The following is a 25,375-nucleotide window of genomic DNA, read 5'->3' on the forward strand; positions in this document are numbered from 1 at the left end:
GCTATATAATTTATCCAACTTGCTATATAATTTATCCAGCTTCATCATTCAGACCCTTTATTTCCTCCCTTATAAATGAATGGCTACAATTCCCTTATATTGGAGGGAAACAATGCACTACATTTGAGGACAGTAGCCTACTTCAACTGTGATATGAATGCATAGAAAAGGGGACTGGGACTACCCAAGCTCCACACATACATTACAGCATCTTAGAGCTCCTCCATATACAACAGTACGCATAGAGCAGGCCTGCTCAACTTAGGCCCCCCAGCTGTTTTTGGACTTCAGCTCCCATAATCCCCAGCCACAGTGGCCAATAGCCAGAGATAATGGGAATTGTAGGCCAACATCTGCAGGAGGGCCGAAGTTGAGCAGCCCTGTCATAGAGGATTCTCACCATTTGACCAGGTAGCACTGAAAAGCATTACTCCTGGAGCCCTTTCTCACAATCGGTGAGAAAGGGCTACAGGGTGAGAGGGGAGGAAACCTTGAGATACTGCTGGTCTGGACAAGGCAACTGCATGCCCAGACGTACAGCTGCCCCCTCAGGCAGCATGGAGGGTCAGGAGCAGGGGTGTGTTGCCACGCCCCCCAGAACTCCCATAATGTGAGTGCATGGGAGCACCCCAATGCTGACTGGGAGCCCCGCAACCTCCCAGCCCCATCTGCAAGCAGCCGGGACTGGCAGATGATCCAAAGAACAAGGTGAAGGGAGTGCTTGCTCCCTTAACCTTGTTTTGAAAGCGGGGCTCCAGAGGCGGGCTTGCCGCTGCAGTGCCACTGGGAGCCGGACAGCTCCCAGCCGTTCTCATGAGCAGGGAAAAGTGGGCTGGGCTTCCTTAGCCTGGTTTTCCCTGAGTGTGAGAACAGCCTCCAGATTGCATGGAGAGAGCTCTCCGTATGACAGCTTTTTCAGATCTTAAAATAACTGCATGTAATTCAGACACACATTGTCCTGTTCCCTTCCTCCATGCATCATATAACATCTGAAAAAAGAATGGAATGGGCGAAGCCCCCTTCCTTCCTTCCTTCCTTCCTTCCTTCCTTCCTTTCTGGTATATTTGTGTATCACTTGACACTCATCACTCTGGGCAGCTTACATCAAACAGAAAACAAATCCAAACAGAAATTAAAATATTAAAAACAGTTCAAAACCATCATTGTAGTTAAAAAGCTTGGGTGATGTAGTGGCACTGTGGAAGATATGGGCGAGGAGGCCTAGTGGTGTGATCCACTTTTACCCTCTGCACATGTAAACACGCATACACTGCTTATATCCATATATTTAAAAGCTTCATTTTAGGCCTCTCTAGCTTTGAACTTCAATAGCCCTGTACTCTTGTTTTGTATTGAAAACTGGGTAACCATCTGCATCTTCCTGTATCCATATTGTGAGTTTCTATTACTATGCCAATTAGTGTAGCGAGGCCTAGAGAAAAGTTGCTTAGAAGACATGCGTTAATTGCCCACCTGAAGCAGAGAGCTTGGGAAAGTGTGCTGCCTGGGATGGGAATGCACTTGGCTGATGGCCGAATGCCTTGGTCTCAAACAGGCTGGCTGATAAGGGGGCCCCTTTGTTGATGCTGCTTGTGAGAGATGTAACAAGCATAAGAAAAACACAAAGAGGCGGGTCTCATGATCCGTGAGACCCACTTTCTACAAAACTGCGGGGAGAGTGGGCCAAGCCTGCTCTCCCCGCAGATGACCGAGCAGGGAGCCCTGGGCAGCCACATCGGCCGCCCACATGGTTGCTGGCTCCATGACGGAGCTGGCGGGGGCTGGGGGGAACCGGGGCCACGTGGCCCCCAGAAGCCCCAGTATGCCTGGAGAGACCCCCAGAGCCGGGAGGCGGCTTTCCACCTCCTGTTCGGGGGTCTACTTGCGAGTAGCCACGGCACGGAGCCACACCGCGGCTACTCACGAGCAGATAGCCCGGGTTTGCGGAGCGCTCGCTCCACAAACCCAGGCTAAGGGGTGGGCTACTTGAGCGGGTTAGCCGCTCAAGAACCACTGGGCTCGCTTGCGAGCCCGGTGGTTCTTACGATTAACAAAAATTGGGCTAGGCTCTCCTTGCCCGATTTTTGTTAATCGTGAGAATAGCCCCAAAGACACATTAGCAATTTGGAGTTCAGCGTAGACCTCGACCTGGGAAAGTGCTGCACAACCGCTGGCGTTACAGGGGCCACATCCTTTTCATCGTCAATGGGGCTCTCCGATGAAAGAGATCGCAGCAGATCAGGGACATATGCTTTATATATTATTCTGTAATCTTCTTTAAAACATTATTCAGCCTTGTCTAACAAGACCTCTTTGGCATTTTGCACTGGTTTGCGTTTATTGTCATTGAATCCCAAAGAAACCTGTTGGACACTGGCTGGCCACCAGTGCCAATACAAGTGAATAAATGTATCTTAAGAATCCTTTTAAATGCTGTCGGAGTCATGGAGGCTCGTATTTCAGCAGGGAGAGCATTCCAGAGTCTTGAGGTGGCAACAGAGAAGGCCTGTCCCTGTGTTAGCCACCAGATGAGCCAGTGGCAACTTCAGACAAACTTCTCCAGATGATCTCGATGGGCGGCATTCTCTTAAAAACTTTTCTGGGTATAGACTCAACTGGGACAGCAATATTCAACTCCACAAGCTACCAAGATGATAAAATGGAATACGTATCAAAGATAAAGTTTTCTCCCTTTCACGCTGACTTCCAATTATTTTCTTATATTAACAACCACTTTTCATCACATTATTCACATTTTCAAAGACTTCAATCACATTCTCCAAAACTCTCCTCCTTACAAGACTTATAGCAGTATTCTTTGGAATCCTTTGTATCTTAATCCTTTTAGAATAGTCTTTTTTTCCTTTCTCTAGATGATCTTTACTGTCATATTGATTGAGTTTAATACTATATGCAAACGTCAGAGAAGGAATGCAGACATTGTAGGGCATACCTGTCAGCATTGGGTTATTGGCAGCCACCAAAGTGTTGGTCAGAGCCCAAACTTAGGACCAGGAGTGAGAAGGTTGACCAGGACAGGGCTCAGGAAGCAAGCTGGGAGTCAACATCAAAACCAAGGGTCAAAATGGAGTGCTCAACAGGAACCAGGAGCAGAAGCAAAGCCAAAGGCAGAATCAAGAACAGGGGAGAAACCTTTAGTATTAAGGTCCACAGGACACCATTCAGACTGACATCTTTAGTCTGCCTGAGCATTTTGTTTAACTGCCCGATTGGCTAATCTTGTGTGGAGACTGTCTAGGGCAGGGCTGTATAACTTCGGCCCTCCAGTTTTCTTGGGGGGGGGACCCGTAAAAGGGCCTCTGAACAGGTCTGTGCACATCCCTAGCCAGGACGACCTGCCACATATTGCCCCACCCCCCGGAGCCCCAATAATGCACCATGCAAGTGCGTGGTGCATGACTAGAATCCCCCTCGCAGCCGCAGCAGACTCACGATAAAAAATGAGGCTAAGGGAGTGCTGGCTCCCTTAACCTCATTTAAGCAGGAGGCTTCACAGGCGGGTTTGCCTCCATATCGCCACTGGGATCGGGGGCAATCCTGGTGGTTCACACAAGCATGCAAAAACGCCTGGGCTCCCTTAGCCCAGTTTTGCACACTCGTGTGAATAGCCTCACTTTTAAAACATTTTAATAGTTTTAATAGTTTTAACATTGTTTTTAAATTATTACAATGTTTTAACCTCTCCGTTGTGATTTGCATTGTTTTGTTGTAAACCGCCCAGAGACTTGCATTTTGGCGGTATATAAATATGTTCAATCAATCAATCAATCAATCTACTTTGGCAGCATCTCCAGGTAGGGCTGAGAAAGACTCCTGCCTGCAACCTTGGGGAGCTGCTGCCAGTCAGCGTAGACAATCCTGAGTGATGGGCCACTGGCCTAAGTCAGTATAAAGCAGCTTCTGATGTCCCTGTGGGAAAGAAGCTTTGTGAAGAGGGCTCCAGAAAACAGTTGAAACTTAAGGCCTTCCCCTTTATGAAAAGAACAGAAAATCAGGCTGGGTTCATTTAATGCAGCTGTACCCTGTGCTGGCAGTCTGAAGGATGCAAGAGGGACTATAACCTGAGAATATATTGACAGAATGGAAAGATTCGGAGAAGATGCCTGTCACTAAATAAATTAGGTATTCTGGTGGATTTCTTAGTTCAGGAGGATCAAATGAAAATTGTCCTGGCAAAGAAGGTGCCAGATTTTTTAAAATGTTCTTGACCAAGGACTTTGCAATAACCTGCATTTTTATCAGCATGTCAGGAGTAACGGAGAGAACACCAGATAGGAACTAACTTCTAAATGTCTAGAGTGTGCAGAAAGACCCAGCCCTAAAACAAGTAGTCCAAGATCTGAGCATCGTTTCTTGTCCCAAGGTTCTCCTCTCGGCTCTAGGCCTCTTCACAGGTTAAGTTCAACACACGTACAATGAATGCACAGTGTACAGAGGTACAGATCTGTACACAGGTACAGTCATTCACATGTTATGCTGAATGCAGGTACAGAAGTACAATTCCTATCTGTGCCATGCATTTGAAGGGCCTGTATCCAGGTTCACTTTTAAAATGAAGAGTCATTCACACAAACATGCGTACAAGTGTACAGCCATCTGTACACTCATTCAGCATAATGTCTAAATCGGGCTTTAGTTACAGCTTCTACCATCTGCCCTGCCCCTGTTTCTGTGTCTTGTACCATCCTACAGGAGAGCTGGTCTTGTGGTAGCAGCATAAATTGCCCCCTTTGCTAAGCAGGGTCTACTCTGGTTACATTTGAATGGGAGACTACATGTGTGAGCACTGTAAGATACTCCCTTAGGAGATGAGGCCACTCTGGGAAGAGCAGAAGGTTCCACGTTCTCTGCCTGGCAGCATCTCCAAGATAGGGCAGAGAGAGACTCCTGCCTGCAACCTTGGAGAAGCCACTGCCAATCTGTGTAGACAATACTGAGTTAGATGGACCAAGGGTCTGACTTGGTAGAAGGCAGCTTCCTATGTACCTTCCAGTTCCAATGTGGTCCTGTTCCAATGCCCCAGTTCAGATGTCAGTGAAGGGCCGTAATGCCTAAGTGCATAAAATCCAACATGTATAAGTCCATATTGTCCATATTGCCCAGTCACAGGATTCTAGCTGGCACTGCACTCCAGAACCTTGACGCCTGCACTGTAAATTAAAGGATACTGTGCAGGAAGAGGATAGAACCTTTTAGTCATGCTTTGGAAATGTAGGAAGCAGAACTGTCCTTCTGGCCACACCTCCCCCAATGTCCATGCCCCTCTGGCCCATCTTGATGCCCACACATTCTTTCACATGGCTATTTGGACACTGAGGCATGACTAGCAGAGTGTGTCAAAATCTGGGGTGAGGTCCCGATCCCCTCTTCATGAGTCTTCTGAACCTGTGCAAAGCTTGCCTGAAAGAGGCTATTGAATCTGAGCCATTGCTGACCCAGGACCCTTTCCCCTACTAAACATTAGCTTCCTAGCCCTAAAGATGGTTTAATGATTTTTGCAGCGTTGGGGTTTTATGGGCCAGTTTAGAGAAGAGCCTAATGAACTATATGTCTCATGACCCCACCCGGAGTAGTAACTCTGAATCTGACCCTGAAGAGGCATGACCAGCAGGAGCGTATCTAGGGTAGGGCAGGCAGGGCATGTGCCATGGGCACCACTTGAAGAGGGGGCGCCATTTTGTAAAAATAAAAAATAAAAATAAAAATAGCTGCCGAAAACAAAATGGCCACCGTGAATGCTCAAATGGCCTCTGTGAGGCCCTAGGTCATGCCAGGCCTTGCAGAGGCCATTCGAGCATGCACAGTGGCCATTTTGTTTTCAGTGGCCTTTTAAAAAAAAGATTATTTTTTAAAATGGCCACCGCACATGCTCAAATGGTACCTGCAAGGCCCTAGAGGCCAGCGGGGTGAGGGGGAACCTTTGCAAAAAACAACAACAACAAAACCCAGCCTTTAGGCTACAGGTAAAAAAGAAATAAAAAAATTATAATATAATATAAGACACTGTACACATATTCAGATTGGCACTATGTACAGAGAATCAGGGCTTGTGAATACTGAGCTGACGCTTATGACCTAGGATTGTATTCATTTGCTCTTACTTTGCTTCTTGTGATAAGTGAGTTAAATCTGATGTCTTGCTAATATGGCTATTAATGGTGAGTTTGTCTTTGAATCAGTGTGAAATCCTTAATATTAAGGCCCACTGGGAGTTTCTTGCTCTCTTTCTCTCATTTTAACTGTCATTCTGAAATACTAGAATATATTCCAAGCAGTGACACAGTTTACTCTGCATATCCTTTAATTATTTACAGAGTATCTGGGAAAAGTCAAATTCTCCATTGATTTTTAAAACTTATGTAATGGTGATGCTACAATGCATAGCAGAGAATTAGACAGACACTTCTGTTTAGTTTTCCAAGTACACCTCCACATAGTATTTGGGTATTTCATGAGCCCCAGCATACTGAAATTTGTAGTTTTCCAGCATTTTTTGGTCTGGCTACGTCCACTGCTAAATAGTTTTTGAAATATTAAAAGATTAACGAGCCTGACTTGTATTTTTCAGCTGATATTATGGTAAAGTTATCTGAAAGATGGGTGTCGGATGCTTGGACAGGGGGTGCAATTTCAGTGCTTGCCCTAGGCACTATTTTCCCTGGATACGCCTCTGATGACCAGCACCAGATAACTAGTGCTAACTAGTCCCTGCTAACTGAGCAAAGAGGCACCTTTTAAAAGCAGTGATTTTCTTTATTGAGCAGGGGGAGAGCAACTGGCCCTATCCAGCCCCTGCACAACATCCCTCCAGTGGCTATTGCCGGTGTCTTATCTTTTGTTTCTTTTTAGATTGTGAGCCCTTTGGGGGCAATAAACCATTTCATTATTATTTCTCTATGTAAACCACTTAGGGAACTTTTGTTGAAAAGCGATATATAGATATGGAGGAGGAGGAGGAGGAGGAGGAGGAGATAATGATTCAGTCCTGGGCCCCTTCACTGGGCCAGAGCTTGAGAGACCCTCCTGAAGTGGGTCTCTCTTAATAACTCAAACACTCCAAAGAACCAGCTCCTTCCCATACCATTGCAATTCCTGATATCTGCATGCCAGCACTGGCAACAGACTAGGCAAATTCATATCAAGAGGAAGAGGAGTGCTATACTCCAGGTCAGAAGGGTGTCCGGGTAATGCTTCCACCCTGCAGAAAGGGAGACAAAGTCCAGGAAGAGGAACCAGAGTACAGAGGTATTTCAGAGCTCAGGCTACCTTTGATTGCAGCCAGAGCAACTTGTCCAGGGTTGCTGTCCGTAGTGCTGTAACATGCCTGGCCACCTTTTGTCTGTAGGATGGGACAATAAATTTTACAGCTCTGGATTACATATTCAGGGGGAGTGCCCGATGCATGTTAGTGTCTTGCTGCAAAACAAGTGTGCCATTTGCCCTTAGAATGGACTAGTATAATCTATCCCTCTTAATAACAATCTTTCTACCAAGGCCGTAGGGGCTTACGTTAATTTGACAATTCCTGACATTTGATTGTGTGATTTTCCCTGACTGATGAAGCATTTGCTCTCGTTTGCTCTCTTTCTGAATAATCAATGTAATTTCAGACAGTAGAAATTGGCAGCTGGTGAAAATTAATAGAAATCTATTGAGAGTGAAAAGGATTTATGTGCATGAAGCACTGAACAATTTGCTTTAGAGTAGGGCTGCACAACTTCAGCTGCCCAATTCTTTTTTTGGGGGGACTACAGTTCCCATCATCCCCAGCCACAGTAGCCAATACTCATGTACGATGGGATCTGTAGTCCAACATCTGGAGAAAAGCCAAAGCAACTGGAGACTAATGGGCTAAATGTAGCCTGTGAAAGATGTTAACTTGCCCTCCAGTTGGAGGTCAAAGACAATGAATATATGGAGAACAGGGTGTCTGGGGATGACAGAGCTTGCTGCCAAACCACTTTAAGGAATGGGGTTGAGAAGATCTCCATCCTTCACTGGCATCTTAAAATGACTTCTCAGACTAATTGTTGACCAGGTACTTAGACCGCAAAGGAAGAACAGGAGAGATTCTGGTGGTCCACATACCATAGGAAGATAACAACATAGGAAGCTGCTGTACACCAAGTCAGACCATTGGTATATCTAGCTAAATATTTTCTTATTTAGACTAGCATTTTATATCCTGCTCTTCCTCCAAGGAGCCCAGAAAGGAGTACTACATACTTGAGTTTCTCCTCACAACAACCCTGTGAAGTAGGTTAGGCTGAGAGAGAAGTGACTGGCCCAGAGTCACCCAGCTAGTTTCATGGCTGAATGGGCATTTGAACTCGGGTCTCTCTGGTCCTAGTCCAGCATTCTAATGACCACACCACGCAAGCGCCATGCTCTGCATGTGGCCACAGGATAAGATTGCCCTGTGTAGGAAGATGGAAGAAGGAAGATGGAAGCAGGAGTGTGTGGAGAGTGAGTAAACCGAACTTGCAGCTTGTGAGCAGGTGTGCAGCTTATTGCTGTCTGTAAAGATCCTCAGGCAGGAGAGAAACTGCAGTTCTGAAGAGATCTGAAAGTGGTGTGGCAAAACCATTGTGTCTAGCATCTTATGTCTGTTTCCAAAAGGGCTGGAAATTAGGGGTGTGCACGGAACCGCCAACTGTGGTCCGGCACTGGGGTGGGGTGGGTCCCTTTAAGAGCAGCGGGAGGGTTTACTTGCCCCTCTCGCCGCTTTCCCACTCTGGCGCCCGTAATCCGTAGAGTAATTGGGGCGGCAGGACACCTCCCTGCCGCCCCTTCTCCGACGTTGCTTGAAATCCCAGGAGTCCTTTGCGTGCGCGCGCACGTCACAGAGACGTGCGCGCGCTCGTCTCTGTGACGTGTGCGCGCGCGCAAAGGACTCCTGGGATTTCAAGCAATGTCGGGGAAGGGGCGGCAGGGAGGTGTCCTGCCGCCCCAATTACTCTACGGATTACAGGCGCCAGAGCGGGAAAGCGGCGGGAGGGGTAAGTTAACCCTCCTGCTGCTCTTAAAGGGACCCCCCACCCGAACCGGACCGCCCAGGTCCAGACTGGTCCAGAGGCTATTTTAATGGCCTCCGGACCGGTCCGGCCCCATCCCTACTGGAAATGTTGTCATGAACACATACCTGGAGCACCTATGGGAAAGAGAGAGTTACTCAAAAACTCAAGGTAACCCACAGATGCAGCAGTTTCAAAAAGGCTGAAGAAAAAACCTTAAGGGGGCAAAATAAATCTTTCCCAAATTAACTCATTTAATTCATTGTTCGTGGAGTGGAACGTTCATGGGATTCAGAGGCTAGTTAACAGACAACAGCTGGACAGAACTTATAGAATTAAATGGCAAGCCAGGGGTGGCAGGGGGAGGAGGGCTTAAACAAAAAAAGTGGGACATTTCTCAGCTTGAAGAATACTCCCTCAGACTGTCACAATCCTTTCTGCTTCTGAGGGCAAAAGGTGTCTAAAACTCTTCTCACCAGCCATTTCACATCTTTCTGTTTCTGAGGGGGAAGGGGTTTGATGTATTTAAACCCTTTAACCCTCCAAAATAATAGGGAAGCAATGGTATATGTGTGAACTCTCCCAAGGAATGGAGGGGAGGGGGAAACTGCACACTCAATCTGTTAATCTGCTGATCATGGTATATATGCACATGCACACAGTCACACAATAAACTCATTGCATTCACCTTTTTTCACACTAGGGATATACAGTACTGAAATATTTTCTTGTGGGTCCATACTTGTGAATTGTGGTGGGAAAACCTGGCCCTCCAGCCGTTTTTGAGCTACACCTCCCAGCATCAAAAGTCACAATTGATTATAACTGGGGAAGATGGGAGTTGTAGTTCAACAACAGCTGGAGGGCCAGGTATGCCCACCCTCTTGTAGACCCTCTTTTCCCCATTCATCAGACAGGTGTTGCAGGTTTTGAGAGCACTGCAAAACTGTGCCAAACTCGTCCGGCCAGATGCATTAGTAGGATGAGTACTCTGGGAGCAGTGATGACTTCATTTTAGCAACAGACTCTGGAAAGGAAACTATAATCTATCCGCTGCCAGCAGATGCCTTCTGCCCCCTTTTACAAGGCTTCTGAGAGGCTGGGACCATGGAAGCCGCAGCATACAAATCAGGACCGACTGTGCTTAATTGATAGTCAGCAAAGGCAAGATTTAGCCGTGATCCCCTGACAACTTGCAGCTGCAGCTCCGAGGTTTTGCCCTCACAGACTTGGCCTGAGAACGAGCAGACAATCGATCAATCATTCCCCAGGTCCTTGCGTTATCTTTTGATGTCGATACCAAACAACCGAGCCGCAGGGAAAACATCTTCCATGTAATGGAAATAGTGGCTCCATTCCATTCTTCAGTAACGGGAAGGCAGGATTTGGTGGAAAGTGTGCATTTTTTAAAATAATGGGATTTAGCAAATTTCAAAAAGTGTAATTAGATTGAAATTCTCTACTGGTGAACTTTAGGAGATGTGTTACCTTGAACTGAGGCTGGCAGAAAGAATTAAGCTCAGTGACTAATGAGTCCATATTTGCAGGACACTGTGCAATTTTCAGAAGTGAACCAGATCCATAAATTATAGTCCAGGAAGTAACTTGCTATTATACTTCGCAGCCCACAGGAATCTGTAATTTCCCTCTCAAACCTCTCCTCTTTCTTCTTTTGTTCAGTAACAAAAAGAGGGCCCTTTATCTCCTGCTTCCATACTTATGCCCTAATATGATATTAATTTTGTTATCCAGAGATCTTTTTGTTCAGCAACTAACCAGAAGGCAGAAAGGGGTCTGCAGAATTGAACTAAATGCCTGGATGCAATATCACCTGCTACATACACTTGTTTCCATATAAAGAAACAGAAAGAGCCATCCATCCATCCCTGTTTCACATGGGAATGGGGCTATAGCTCAGTGGTAGAGCATCTGCTTTGCATACAGAAGGTCTCAGTTCACTCCCTGGCATCTCCAAGTAGGACTGGGAAAGACTCCTGCCTGCAACCTTGGAGAGCCTCTGCCAACTAGTGCAGACAGTACTGAGCTTGATGGACCAATGGTCTGACTCAGTAGACAGCAGCTTCCTATGTTCCTATGGAACTCTCTTCATTTGGGCTAAATGACTCATGGGTAGTCACACTGAACTTAATGGGACATGTTAATTATGGCTGGCCATTCATTCATTTGTGGATTTGAGGGAAGGTAGAGTCAGAGCTGGGGGGGGGGCATGCCCCTGAACACCAACAGGATGGGGAGGATGCTATCTCCACCCTCCACTTGCAGGTGTCCCAGATGCACCCGGCTGGTCACTGCATGAAGCATGATGCTGGATGGGATGGACCTATGATTAATCCAGAAGGGCTTTTTCTTATATTTGTGTGCCACGGACGACCTTTTACTTGATATTTTAATGCTGTGTTTTGAGCTGCCCATAGAACAATTTGTTATGGGGCAGCTAACAAATAAAGATGACGATGATGATTTATTGTTATTCTATTATACAATTCCTTAAAAACAATTTAAACAACAGAACAGTAAAACCATCCATAAATACAACCCCCCCCCAAAAAAAACCCCAAAAGAATAAACAGGAGTAATGATCAGCCCTCCCCTCTCCTAAAGAGTGAAACGGAAGTGAACCCTCTCCTGACTGACAGGCAGTGACCCCTAGTGATCAGCCACACAGCACACGGTGACCAGGACCTAGAGGGCCTGGTGGCAGGAAGTGAAGACTGTTTTTGTGTTCAGCTGGAGCCAGGTAAGGCGAACAACAGGTTGGCTGGCCAGGCAATGGCAGCAACCAGGATGACTGCAGGGGCTGAAATCTATACCATGCATTTGGTGAGGTACTTTTACCTGTAGCTTAAAGCTGAGAGTGCCTCAGACTGAAGCATTCTGTAGTATTTTGAATAAAGTTTTTCTCTTTTTGTTCTTTGTATTTTACCTGTCTCTGGGTGGATTTTTAACTCAGGAAGAGGTGTTTTATTTTGGTCCAAACATGTCTGAATGTTAATTTCTCAGCAAATCACTACCAAGTGTTCTCTTCACATGTAGGCTGCACATGGAGGGGTTTTTGTATTTTTCCATTGGCAAAGAGAAGGAGAGTTTTCCCTGGAATTTTGCCCATAACAGGAAGGGATTAAACTCTGTTATAAAGTGGGTTTGGTGGCAGCAATATAACTACCAAGGAACCGTTAAGTTTTAAAGGAACAGCCTTTGTTGAGCAAACATGGAGGGAATGATTCAGCATTTTTCATTCCTCACTGTGGGCTTGCTCTGAGACAAAGGCTGGGCTTAAATCTGCTACAACAGGGAAATACTAGAACACAGCAGCAGCAGGGGAGAGCTAAAACAATTCAGCTGATATTTTTAAAGATCTGAGAAAATAAAAAGGTCTTTACATGTTGCTGGGTTGAGATGAAGGTGTGCTTCCCTGGAGAGAAAGTTTCACAAATGGGGTGCCATAGCTGAAAAGGCCCTCTCAGTATTGAATTCTGAAATATCAAGTAGCTGTAACTGCACATGAACAGTACAGCTCAAGAGACAATGAAACAATCTGTTCCCTTTAGACAGAATCCCACTGGCTCTCAGGATCATCGGCTTGGTATTAATGTAAGCTACAGGTACTTTTTAAAGTTTGCAGTTATTTCGCAAGGAATTATTGATGATTTTGTGCTAATCCTGGAATTTTAAGCTAGGAGCCTCAGATATCTCAAGGAAGTTATCAGAAAATTGCCTAGTAGAGATGGTAAATTACTGCATCAACCACAATGTCAGCATGAAATGGGATCAATTCCAACTAAACAAGAGAGGAGGAAGAAGCCAGTAATGGATTAAGTATATATTTTATGGATGGGCATTGTTGGAGTCAGGTAAAGAAAGGGCAGATAGGAACATGGCAGTGAAAATGCAGCTGTTAAGAGATCACAGAGTTACTTGGTGACATCCAAGCTTACCTTAGAGTGGGGGTTCTTGAACTTGGTCCCCATATGTTGTTGGACAACAACTTCCATCATTCCCTGTCACAATGGTCATTGTGACAACGAATGATGGGAGAGTTGGTCTTTTGGAAGCATTCATGAATTTGTTCATTGCAAAGTAGTGTATGCTCTGATTTGCATTTGAATGGGAGACTCCATGTGAGCACTGTAAGATATTCCTCTGGGGTGATGGGGCTGCTCTGGGATGAACAGGCCTCCTGAACTTTGCCCCCCCAATGTTTTTGGACTACAACTCCCATAATCCCCAGCCACAGTGGCCAATAGCCAGGGATTATCTATCTATCTATCTATCCGATTTCTATACCGCCCTTCCAAAAATGGCTCAGGGCAGTTTAAACAGAGAAATAATAAATAAATAAGATGGATCCGTGTCCCCAAAGGGCTCACAATCTCAAAAGAAACATAAGATAGACACCAGCAACAGTACTGGAGGTACTGTGCTGGGGGTGGATGGGGCCAGTTACTCTCCCCCTGCTAAATAAAGAGAATCACCATGTTAAAAAGTGCCTCTTTGCCAGGTTAGCAGGGGTTATGGGAGTTGTAGGCCAACATCTGCAGGAGGGCCAAAGTTGAGAAGCCCTGATGTAGAAGATTCCAAGTTTCCTCCCTGGCATCTCCAAGATAGGGCTGAGAGAGACTCCTGTCTGTAACCTTGGAGAGGAAGCTGCCAGTCTGTGTAGACAATATTGAGTTAGATGGGCCAGTAGTAGAAGGCAGCTTCCTATGTTCCTACTCCAGCAACATCTTGAGGGCCAAGTTTGAGGGTATCTCCCCCCTGATTGGAGGGAGCCTTCTAGAAGAATGTACATATAAGTCTAGAAGTTGGCTCTTCTCAAAGCATAAGCTGAGGTCGGAATGACTGGAATGAGTATAGAAACAGTGGTGTACATCCAAACTAAGAGCTGTACTCTTTATAATTGTACCACAACCCTCAGGAGGATATTTTGGAGAAGCACAGCAAGTGGCAGATGGAAGGGGACAGGGCATTCTTTTCATGAGGCAAGGCAAGGCAGTCACCTCAGGCAGCGGATTACTGGGGTGCTAGCAGGACCGCAAGATGTCCCTGTGGTGATTGGCAAGTAGAAGTTGTCAATCAAGAAGAATTGGATCTGGGCACTGCCTCAGTGGGGAATTCTTAAGGAATAGGCTTTAGAATGGGGGGAACAGGAGGTTATAAATAGAGTTGATCGTTAACTAAAAAACAGTCAGATAGGGACAGTTAAGGTCTCTTGATAGAGGCTCAGGATAGGGTCTCTAGGGAGGGACTCAGGGTTGGAAATTGGGACGTTAAGTGGATAGGTTTTACACACCAGGTTAGACCTCGGTCAATCAAGTGTGACTAACATATATAATTGCTGGAGGTGTGTAGTTAGACATGGGTTATACGCCCAGGGGAGGTTGTTTTTCCAGTGAAGGGCTGGCAGTCACGAAAAGCTTGAGGTCACCTCAGAAACCTGAAGGTAAAGTCACTGTTTATGGGCTTAAACAATCTTAAATAAGAACCCGAGTATTTGTTATAAACCTAAACATAACAGCTGGTGTATGAACTTGCCAGGGTTGAGGTGCATACCTCGTTTCATCAACCACTAAGCATGTGGTCCAAGACTGTAGAGCTTTAAGAAACCACAGAAACTTATTGTACAAGAATAAAGTTTATTTAGATATATATTTTTTGGGTTTAAAACTAAACACACTTTCATTTGAGTCTGCTTCCTTCTCCTCACATTATCTTCAGACATGGTACTAAAGGCTGTGTTTGGAACCCAAATCAAGTTAGTGGTGGCAGTGTAAGAAACAAAAGGGTTTAAAACATAAAGGCTGTTCCCACATGCAGGCAAAACTAGGCTAAGGAAGCCCAGCCCAGTTTTGCTTGTGCATGAGAATGTCCGGGAGTCACGTGGCTCCCGGAGGCGGCATGGCACCAAACCCACAAGGGAGTCCCAGCTGTTAGCCAGGCTTAAGGGTGCAAACATGCCATTAGCCCGAGCTAACTGATTGTCAGTGCCACACAGCTGTGTGTGGCACCCACGCACCAGCAACCACCTGACTGGCATCAAAACAGTCCCCCAAATGCACTGTGCACTCATGCGGTGCATTATGGGAGTTCTCATCTTCCTCTCCTCATACTCCTTGCAAAGCTTGCAAGAAGCAGGAGAAGAGGTCTCTACCAACCTTCCCTTCTCTCTGCTCCCGGCACCACTTTCCAGCTTGCAGGAGTCATTTCTGAAAGGGGCCTCCCTCCATGGGGCAAGGCAGCACTCGACATCTCACCTCAGGCATCACAATACCTTGGGCCACCCCAGGAAGGGAGTGTTGCCCCAAATCACCCTACTCCTCCCTGCACAGGTTGAAACCATTAAACGTTCTGTAAGGAACAGGTAAAACTCACTTTAAGCTGTTCCTGCATCATGTTAAGAAACCAAGTATCATTAAGCATCACTGGAAGTGATCAGGCAAATCAGCTGAGTGGCTAATTAAGAACATAGCAATTCTATTATTAATGGGCTGTATCACACACAAGCAAATGCATCTTGTCATTTAAAAGGTGGGAGAGTGGACCTTGGGATTTGGAGGGTTATAAGTGATACCTGGCAAGCTGGTGAAACTCACCTTATGTGGATGAAAGATTGAGCCACGTTGCTTTTATTTCAGATGAGAGATGAATAGGTTTCCTCTGTTCTATTGTATAATTGTTTCACAATTCTGACATCGCTTTGATTGCACTTCAGTGGAAGTCCAGCAGGACTCTTGGATTTACGAATGGATTTTGCACATGTGCCTAAATTAGGGGAAAACGTTAGGATTTTTTTTAAAATGGCTGATTGACAGGGCAAGGATGCATTGGTGCACATGAGAGAGCAGCCTAAAAAAATCTTCCCAGCTAACTGCACTGGTGCGATGGGAAAGCAGCAATTTTTGATGCCCTCCCCTTCCCCAGGAAGCCCTTTGTGCTAGCCTAAACTATGTCCCTGATGACTGCTGGGAGGGAAGGTGTTGTCAGAGACCTCTTGAATCTGGAGAGACCTCAAAGAAAGAGCCCACAGACAGATGCTCCCCAGAGCCAGAAAGTCCTCCATTGCTCGGCCCCACCCCTCATGGCCCCATAGAAGACCAAGGTGAGGTTCCCCTTCAGGAGCACCATATTTCAGGGACCAAGGACCCAGAGTGTGCCAGGGAACTACATGCATGATTCCCAGACCCTCTGGAGTGTTACTGAGACATCTTGTCTTGGGGCTGCAAACAGCACCTCTATGGGATTTGGAGTTGTGGCCTTGCAACCTCCATCTTGGCTACCTGAGCTCATATGAACTCTACACATGCCCATATTTGGCAAACAATGCAATTTGGTCGCTTGACACAAGCAAACATGGGAAAACACTGCCCAAGGTCAGAACAACAAGTGACTGAAGGGAGACCCCCATGGCTTCTCCTACAAGAAGGGCGCAAGCTTGCAAGCCAACCAGGATCAAGGAGACCTTCACAATCAAAATAGCTAACTCCCTTCTCAATGAGATCAGCCTCACTAATTGCTCCTACAACTACCCAGATAAGCATGACACACACACAGTCTCCTATCACAATGTGAATGAGCTGGCAAGGACACAGGATCATATTCTCTCTCTCTCTCTCTCTCTCTCTCTCTCTCTCTCTCAGATAGTGTTCACCCATCCAGTACTCTACACAGACCAGCCCTTCCATCTTTTGTTTCTTGAAGAGCTGGCACCCACTTGATTGGTTCATGCAAACATGAACTTCTTTGTCACACACGAACTTCAGCCCCTACAATCAGGGCGCCTGACCTTTGCATTGCCCCAGGGCATGATTTTGCGTATTTGTACTCCTGACCCAAGCACGTGGCGAGGAGGAGGAAAATCAAAAAACAAAGGAGGAAAAACAACACAGAGAACTCAGAGAAGGACCCTGGACCTATCCTGGAACCCCAAGCTATCCTGGTTCCCTAGTTTGCAGGTGGCAACTCGGCATCACTTGCCTTTCTCTTTTCCTGCCTTTCTGCTTTGCCCCATGAGGAAATCTACCTGCACATGCCATCCTGCAAGTGCATCCAATGGACTGGGATCGGTAATACTAACTTCCTATCCCTTTAAATCTCCTTGTTCCCTTCACTGTCCTCTTTAAGCTACAACTTGGTCCTTTCTCAAGGAAAGCCTTAAGCTGATTTGATTGACAATGCGGATTTCAAGCTAAAAGCAACACATCTGTGTGAGACGCTAGTTAATACTGTCAATTAAGATTTTATTGCTTCCTCCCCTTACTTAACCAATCTTTTTATTTTCCCATACCCCTATTATCCCTAAATAAATCTGATTGTGCCATATTTCTGTCTTCTCTTCATTTCCAGACCAGAACATTGCACATGATACTGGAATGAGCTGTTCCATACAGTCACACTGATTCCCCACGTTAGCCCAAAAGCCTGACTGGAGTGTTTAGCCATCACCCCAGAACAATTTCAAGCCCGATTAGAGTGTTTAGCCAGCAGCCTGGAACAGTTTCGTTAACAGGAGCACCACCACTGGTGAGCCCTGGTTCGATTGCAATATGAGTGGAATGCTTCCTTGGCAGCTTACCAACAGAGATGAGAAGGGTCTCCTCATGAGGCAGATGGGTTACTTCAAGAGCAAAAGTGAGAACCAAACCCAACTGCAAAAGATGAGGCTGAGTAGGGCCAGAAGGAGAGTGGAGGATTTCTGGTCCTTATTTAAGTTTACCCAGGTGTCTTGCTGCTTGGCTGCCCAACTGCTTTGCTACCTTACTGGCTGTTACCTTATCACCTTGCTGCCAACAGTGATTTGCTTTATATAAGTGTTATTTGGAAAGCTACCAATTTACTCAGGAAAATGTTACCACATAATCAGCTCCCAGCAACGATGGCAATTGTGCTCTTTCCTGAAATTGGAAGCCATTTTGTTCTCTATTTTGTATTCAGAGGAAGTGAGTGAGGGATGCCGTCACTCTGATTTGGCTTCAGATATCATCATGAAGCCAAGACAGAATGACAGCAGTACTCCCTGTCCTCATTCTGGCATGTTGTGGGTAAAAAAGTAGGGGATGGAATAATGGCCATCAGTAGCTTCCTGCCCGCTCTCTGGTACCGTCTCACTCCTGGGAACCATTAATAGTTCCCACACAACAAAGGCATTATTCAATGGATCCCAGGAATGACCTTTTAAGCCATGGATTTAGATAAGAGACCTACCCTGTATGAATTTACCAACTCATGTTTGTTTGTTTTTGTTTTAAGCACTTTATATCCTGCATTTTGCCTTACAGAAAAAGCCCCCAAGGCAGTTTCTAAACCAATTCAGTTAAGGGAGAATACAAATAAAATAATCAATAACACCATAAAAACAAGTGCAGCAGATAGACTTCAAGATAAAAAGCAGCATGGGAAGAAAAAAAAGAATGCCCTGGAATGAGACAATGTCCACAGAATTGTGGAGGAAATGATGGCTGTTAAAATACAATTCAAATGTTTTTAAAAGTGTTCACCACTGTGCCATGCTACAGCAAGCCCCCATCTCTCCCTTCCTCATTATGAAAAAAGGTATGCAGGTAAGTGTGTAAAGAAACACTGATGCAATGGCAGAAGCAGTGGTGCTTCTGAGATGTTCAGTTAACTCAGCTCTACTGCTGGCCCAGTGATGGTGGGAATAAATTTCAACAACCCCCTTTCATAGGAACATAGGAAGCTGTCATATACTGAGTCAGACCATTGGTCTATCTAGCTCAGTATTGTCTTCACAGACAGGCAGCAGCTTCTCCAAGGCTGCAGGCAGGAATCTCTCTCAGCCCTATTTTGGAGAAGCCAGGGAGGGAACTCGAAACCTTCTGCTCTTCCCAGAGCGGCTCCATTCCCTAAGGAGAATATCTTACAGTGCTCACACTTCTAGTCTCCCATTCATATGCAACCAGGGTGAACCCTGCTTAGCTAAGGGGACAAGTCATGCTTGCTACCACAAGACCAGCTCTCCTCTCCAGGAAGCACTTTGCACTAGAGCTGTGCAGTTGTGTTGGAACAACAGTGCTGTTCTACCCAGCATTGGCTATGTTGGGAAATATTGGAATTATCCCAGCACAACTGTTTAAACAGTCTATTGTACTGGAAATGCTGGGATTAAATCTCTATTTTTGCATATTTCTGTTGGAAATGTCAAATATAAACTTTTAAAAAAGTTTTTAAAAAACTTTAAAAATTAACAGGTGTTTCAATCTCTTGGGAAGTCCACAGACTTAATGCTATCATCATGTACTACCGCCACGAGACGTTTGAGAACTTTCTACTCATCCATTCCAGAACTATAACATGAGGCACTAAAAAGGGGGTACTATTCTTTTTCTTTGAAGGCAAGGAACAATTTCCTCCAAATAAAGGGTGGTGATGGGAAGAGTGAGGGCTTCAATTCCTGTATCTGCTGTAATTTTCTGCTACAGTTACAGCACTTTAAAAAGGTTTTTTAAACTTTTTTAAAAAATCAATTAAAAATCAATGGGTTTGGACTGATGTCTATGAAATTCCACACACTTAATGATATAATCACATACAACAACCATATGAAGTTTCAGAGCTTTAAGCACAGCCATTCTGGAGGTTTATTTGTTTAAAAAAGTTTCCCATTGATCCCTAAGGGAAATCTGACAACAGATGGCAATTTCAATCAGAAATCTGACCCTATACATTTTAAAAGGGCCCTCTTTCTGATTCCAACATTTTCAGTGCAAGATCAGACTGTATCATGTGAGATCCGATAATTTTTCAGGTTCTCAGGCTGCACAGCCCTAAGGGATATATTTTTTCAAGTGACAAAGAGCTTTCAGAGGAAGGCGGGGTCACTGAAATTCTCTCTCTCTCTTTCTCTCTGACCCAGTTCAGATGTAATACAGAACCAAGGGTCCAATGGATCTGTTGTTCTGCTCCCCGTACCCTGTGCGCTTACCTGTCCAAATTCAGACTTAAGTTCTGGCCTTCTCTCTTCAGTCTGAGAGACTGAAGAGAGGAGGGGGATCTGGCTGCTGGGCTTCCTCCTTTTATTGATGGACAGCCACAGCAGCCAATCAGGATGGAGAGAGGGAGGAGCTTCTTTCCCTTAACTCCGGTCCTGAGGAAGGCTGCCTCCATTACTGAATTCAGACACAAATGAGACAGTTGCAAGCTGGAGGCTCAGGCATCAAACCTCACTACAAACCAAGGGTTCAATTTCGAGTTTGGTGAGTGAACCCTCGTGTTGAGTTAGGGTCCCAACTGCAGTTTCCTACATTCAGACGTTCAGGTTTGAGAACCTCTGGCTGCTCTGTAGTGGTGTGCACGGAACCACTGTGGTGCGGTTCGGCACTGAGGGGGGGTCTACCTTTAAGGGCGGGGGGGTAGTACTTACCCCTCCCGCCGCTCTTCCTCCTCCTGGGCTACATTTAGGCTTGTAGTTTTGGGGGCGGCAGCATTCCTCCCTGCCGCCCCTGCCCCCGTCATTGCCCGGAAGTTGCAAAAATACGAGCACGCATGCCTGTTGCCGCCGTGCGCATGCGCGCCGCGACCGGCACATGTGTGCTCGTATTTTTCCAACTTCCGGACAACAACGGGGGCAGGGGCGGCAGGGAGGAAAGCTGCCACCCCCAAAACTACAAGCCTAAATGTAGCACCGGAGGGGGAAGAGCGGCGGGAGGGGTAAGTACTACCCCCCGCCCTTAAAGGTAGACCCTTCCTCAGTGCCGAACCGCCAGACCGGTCCAGTTCCGAACCAGTTCGGAGGCCTCCAACATGGCCTCTGAACTGGTTCGTGCAGATCCCTACTGCTCTGCCTCCAGTTCCCCATTATGTCTGAACCCAGCATCTCCCTCCCTCCCTCCCCCCCTCCCTCTCTCCCCCACCTCTAGCAGCAGTGCAGTGTTTGCCTGGAACCCTTCAGAAGCACTTTTTCTATACCAGTGCTTCATTTGTCAGGATGTCAGCCATCGAAAACAACTCTGACATGAACAGTAATAACAAAATACAAAAGAAAATGAAAGAAACAACCAAGCAACAAACATGAGCACCCATAATCCCAGTCTGCCCTTTCCTTAATGTCATCTATTTCAAAAGAGTGCATTAACACTCGCTCTCAACAGCCTTAGGGATGCAGAGTGCCTTGAGAAGTCTTGGTACCACGTCCTCCAGCTACAGAAAGTATTTAGCATTTTATGTTTTCTATTCTCGCCCCCTCCCCCCCCGTCTCTTTAGTCTCCAAATCATCAGATCTTTCTTTTCTTTAACAATTGGCAGTAAGAAAAATGCACAGGCTGATAGTCTATGAACAGAACAAAACCAAGATCAATACGCTGTTTTTTTCACTTCTAACAAGTTACAAGAAAGGAGCCACTCTGGTGTACAACATCTTGAAGACTTTTATGCTAAGAGACAGATGTCCTCTTAGTGGTGGAATAAAAACCAAATGAAGGAAAAAAGAAACCTATACATCTTCTTTGACTGGCATTTCCCTCCATTCTTGCTGCATCTTCCCTCTGATGTAGATGGAAATTAGGAACTCCATTACTAACCTATTGAGGACTATGGCCAATTCTTCTGGGATGGGAGCAGATTAATTATTCCTCAGAACATTGCTGTGAATCGAGGACATGAGAAATAAGATGTAATCTCTTTGGAATGACTATTGAAAAACAGATCTGGATTCAGCTCAGTTTGCCAGAATAGGTAGCTGAGGGAGAGATGATGGGAGAAAATTAAAGGCAGCTCCTCCCCACCCCCGGCCACCTTCAACATCAGGACTATGCTCTGTGGAAAAATCCAAAGAAAGAGGCACTTGCATGATTTCCAGGAACTGGATCTGGAAGACCTCAACCAGTAGCTTCCCGGCAGCAAGTTTATAGACACAGGTCTGGTTCCCACAATCAAGTAGATGAGCTGGTAGACCTACGCTGCTGTACCAGTTGTAGACAGTAGGTGGCGGTGATTGAGAGCCATCACCTTTTAGAATATTGGACGGACTGAAGAGATCCACAGAATCAGAGAACATTAGAGCTGGAAGGGACCTTGGAGTAGAGTTGCCATGCCCCCCAAAATTCTGGGTTTCACCCAGATTTTAAGCATCTCACCCAGATTGTTTAGCCCACCCAGATTCGCCCAGATTTCTGCTTTCATTCATTAATTTTTTTTTTAAGCTAAGCTCTAGCCCTTGTAGGAATGGAGTTATGGAGCAAAATGTGCAGTCACTATTGTGCTCAAAAAAATATTTTCAAGCCAATTTACATAATATGCAAATTACGCACCCAGATTTGGAAAGCCAGAATATGGCAGCCTTACCTTGGAGGCCTACAAGTCCATCCCTTTGTTCAATGTAGGAAACCACTCCAGGTTTAAGTTCCCACTCAGCCACAAACTTAAGAAGTGAGCTTGGTCTGGCCATGACTTTTCAGCCTAACCTTTTTCACCAGGAGGTTTTTCACACATGTCTCTGAAGAAGGAGTGAATCTGCTTTGCAGCATTTTAATTTGAGGGATTAGATGGACCATTCACATAGTCATCAGCACTTCCTTCACATAGCCATCAGCATCTCCATCAACACCTTTGAGAAAGCAGAAGCCCTTGAGTTTTTTTTTCAAAAGTTGCTGGAAATAGATGATATTTTTTAACCGGACATAACAGGCTAAGCCAGAATTCACAGCCTCCCTTTGGAGAAAAACAAAGCCCTGTCTGTCCTGGTCCCTGATAGCCCGCAGGGAGTTTGGGTTAAATCCAGTGAATATGTGGACTGGCACACTCCAATCAGGAGTGGATTCAGGGGGAAAGCCCTGCCTGCAAAACCTCCAGGTTATATGAGCATAACAGTAGGGGCCTTGTATACCACCCTAAGGGTAAAATAAGACTGTAGTTTTCAATTCAATTCAGTTTATTGCACTGAGCGGACCAGAAGTAGGAAAAGGTGCTTTAAAAATATGATTGAATGCTCTCCAGATAGATAAAGTTTTCTTGCACAAAGAAAATGAACATGCCAGGAAGAAACGACTGCCGTTTTCTTTCTTTCATCCATTCCAGGTTTTTCTGTGCAGGGCTCCAGCTCTGATTGGCCAGACTCTACCTTGGTTCCATCTGCTGATGCACTGGTCTCTGTCCTTAGCTGGGTACAAGGATTTTTGAAATCCTAAGAGCAGAAGCAAAACATCGGAGCAAAGAGCAAGCTAATCCTGCACCTGCTGTAGATGCTTCTGCAAAGTGCACAAGTAGATCATGAACGCAACAGCCCTCCTTTGGTGTTTGTCTCCTACCCCTGCAAGTAGTAATCAGAAACACTGTTTCTGAGCCTGGAGGCTCCTTTGACTTTCCATGGTGAATAGTTCTAAACCCACCATTCATGAATTTATCTAATCTCTCGTTCAAATAATCGAATCCAGTGACCATCAAAACAAAAACTAAGACTGGAATCCCCTCAACCAGGGCTGGACAACGCTGGCCTTGCCGCGGTATTTAGACTACAAGTCCCATCATCCCCCAGTCACAGTGGCCAATGGTCAGGGAGGATGGGAGTTGTAGTCCATCATCTGCAGGAGGGCCGAAGTTCTGCAGCCCTGCCCTAAACTGTTCGCTTAGAAGCAATAGCATGTGAACTGGAGGGAACTGTGGACTGAACTTCCATAGCTCAGTGGAAGAGCATATGCTGTGAGAGACTCCTGCCTGAAACCTTGGAGAGTGGCTGCCAGTCAGAGTAGACAAGACTGAGCTAGATGGCCCAACAATCTGACTCAGTGGCCAACATCGTGACTGCAAGCAAAGTTGGGCTAGTGCAAGAAGACCACAAAATCACAGGCATTTTTGGAATTGCACTATTCTGCAAAGGGCAAAACGCAGGCAGTGTGCCCAAGGTTAGGCACCTTGTTCCCTAAGGGCAGACCTGTTTGTGCAAGTGCGACACCAGTCTAGAATGCAAGCTCCAGCCTGAGTACTAGCACGGCAGTCTTGGGCTAGTGCAGCATCATTGCCCATGCACCACAGCATTAATTAGGATGTTGGCCAGTATAAGGCAGCATCCTATGTAACTAACTACATACCCATACCCAGGTGAGGACTAGAATTCCAGGAGGTTGTTCTCATGACCAGCTGTACCTGGGCTAGCTCCGTCCTACCTGGGTAGAACTGGTTATCGGGATTCGTCTTGATCCTGGCGGTCCTCAGCCAGGTATCCTAAGTTTTAAACCCGGGCTAAAAGTGAGGAAGGAGGGCTCACTCCCTTACTGTCCAGTTGTGTGAATGCTCAGGCTGCTGGCAACCCAAGCGTCCATAGAGACAGGCAGAAGGAGGAGGAGGAGAAAGAAGGAGGAGGAGGGGGAGGAAGTGCAATGCATCATGCTGCTCATATGGTGCATTGTGGACTTCCTGGAGGCTGAGCATCCTTCCCTCCACATCTCCCTCCCCACGCCGCTCACCACCCTGGCACACATGTGGGCGTGTGAGTGCTGGAGCCATGGTCAGGCTTCAGATCATGTTGGGGGGAGACAGGAAAAGCTCCTGCCTTCCCCCACCAGCTCTCCCTGGCCCAGAAGAATTGATCATGTGAACCACCTCTAGGACTTTGAAATGCTTGGGTCCCCCCAAGATAATCAGGATTTGGCCCTCCCTTTCAGCCACTTTATTTCTTTGAACCAGTAAAGAGTTTTGTGGCACCTTAAAGACCGACCAATTCCTGGTAATGTAAGCTTTCAACAAATGTGTAAGCCTTTAGAGTGCCTGCCATAAGATTCTTTATTGTGTCTGCTGCTACAGAATGACACATCTATCCCTCTAAAGTTGTTCTCCTAATCAGTTTTCCCCCTTCAATTTCTTTTCATTGCTTTCTTTTTAGGTGTGTCAGACAGCAAGTCCTTGAAGGATTAGGGATCACTTTTTAAAAATCTTATCTGCCCACAGGTTTCCCATGTCATTGTGATTTCCAAAAATCCAATGCAATTCTCTGCCCCATTTCAATTATATAACTACATCTCAGAACTAACTAGCATTATGTTAACAGACAGGCATCTCCCATTAAAAAAGACATATCCCTGATCATAATTTACCTTTAAAAGGGGTGTGTGTGTGTGTGTGTGTGTGTGTGTGTGTGTGTGGTTGTTTTTTTAAGAACATAAGAACAGCCCTGCTGGATCAGGCCCAAGGCCAATCTAGTCTAGTATCCTGTTTCACAGAGTTGCCCACCAGATGCCACTGGAAGCCTACAGGCAGGAGTTGAGGGCATGCCCACTTTCCTGCTGTTACTCCCCTGCAACTGGTCCTCAGAGTCATCCTGCCTCTGAGGCTGGAGGTGGCCTGTAGCCCTCCAACTAGTAGCCATTGATAGACCT

At 45.9% G+C, this 25,375-nt stretch overlaps 1 long non-coding RNA gene across 3 annotated transcripts in view; it reads right to left on the reverse strand.

The window, feature by feature from the left end:
- Positions 1–20,074, reverse strand: part of LOC128351846 (uncharacterized) — a 127,823-nt gene extending 107,749 nt beyond the window's left edge. For all 3 annotated transcript variants that reach the window (XR_008320076.1, XR_008320077.1, XR_008320075.1), the window contains exons 1-2: positions 19,993–20,074; positions 15,647–15,815 (exon numbers count right to left, since the gene is read on the reverse strand). This is a non-coding gene — a long non-coding RNA (uncharacterized LOC128351846). The remainder of the gene's footprint in view (positions 1–15,646; positions 15,816–19,992) is intronic.
- Positions 20,075–25,375: the final 5,301 nt, after the last annotated feature.

Source organism: Hemicordylus capensis, chromosome 3 (genome assembly GCF_027244095.1).
Source record: "Hemicordylus capensis ecotype Gifberg chromosome 3, rHemCap1.1.pri, whole genome shotgun sequence".
Classification (NCBI taxonomy): domain Eukaryota; kingdom Metazoa; phylum Chordata; class Lepidosauria; order Squamata; family Cordylidae; genus Hemicordylus; species Hemicordylus capensis.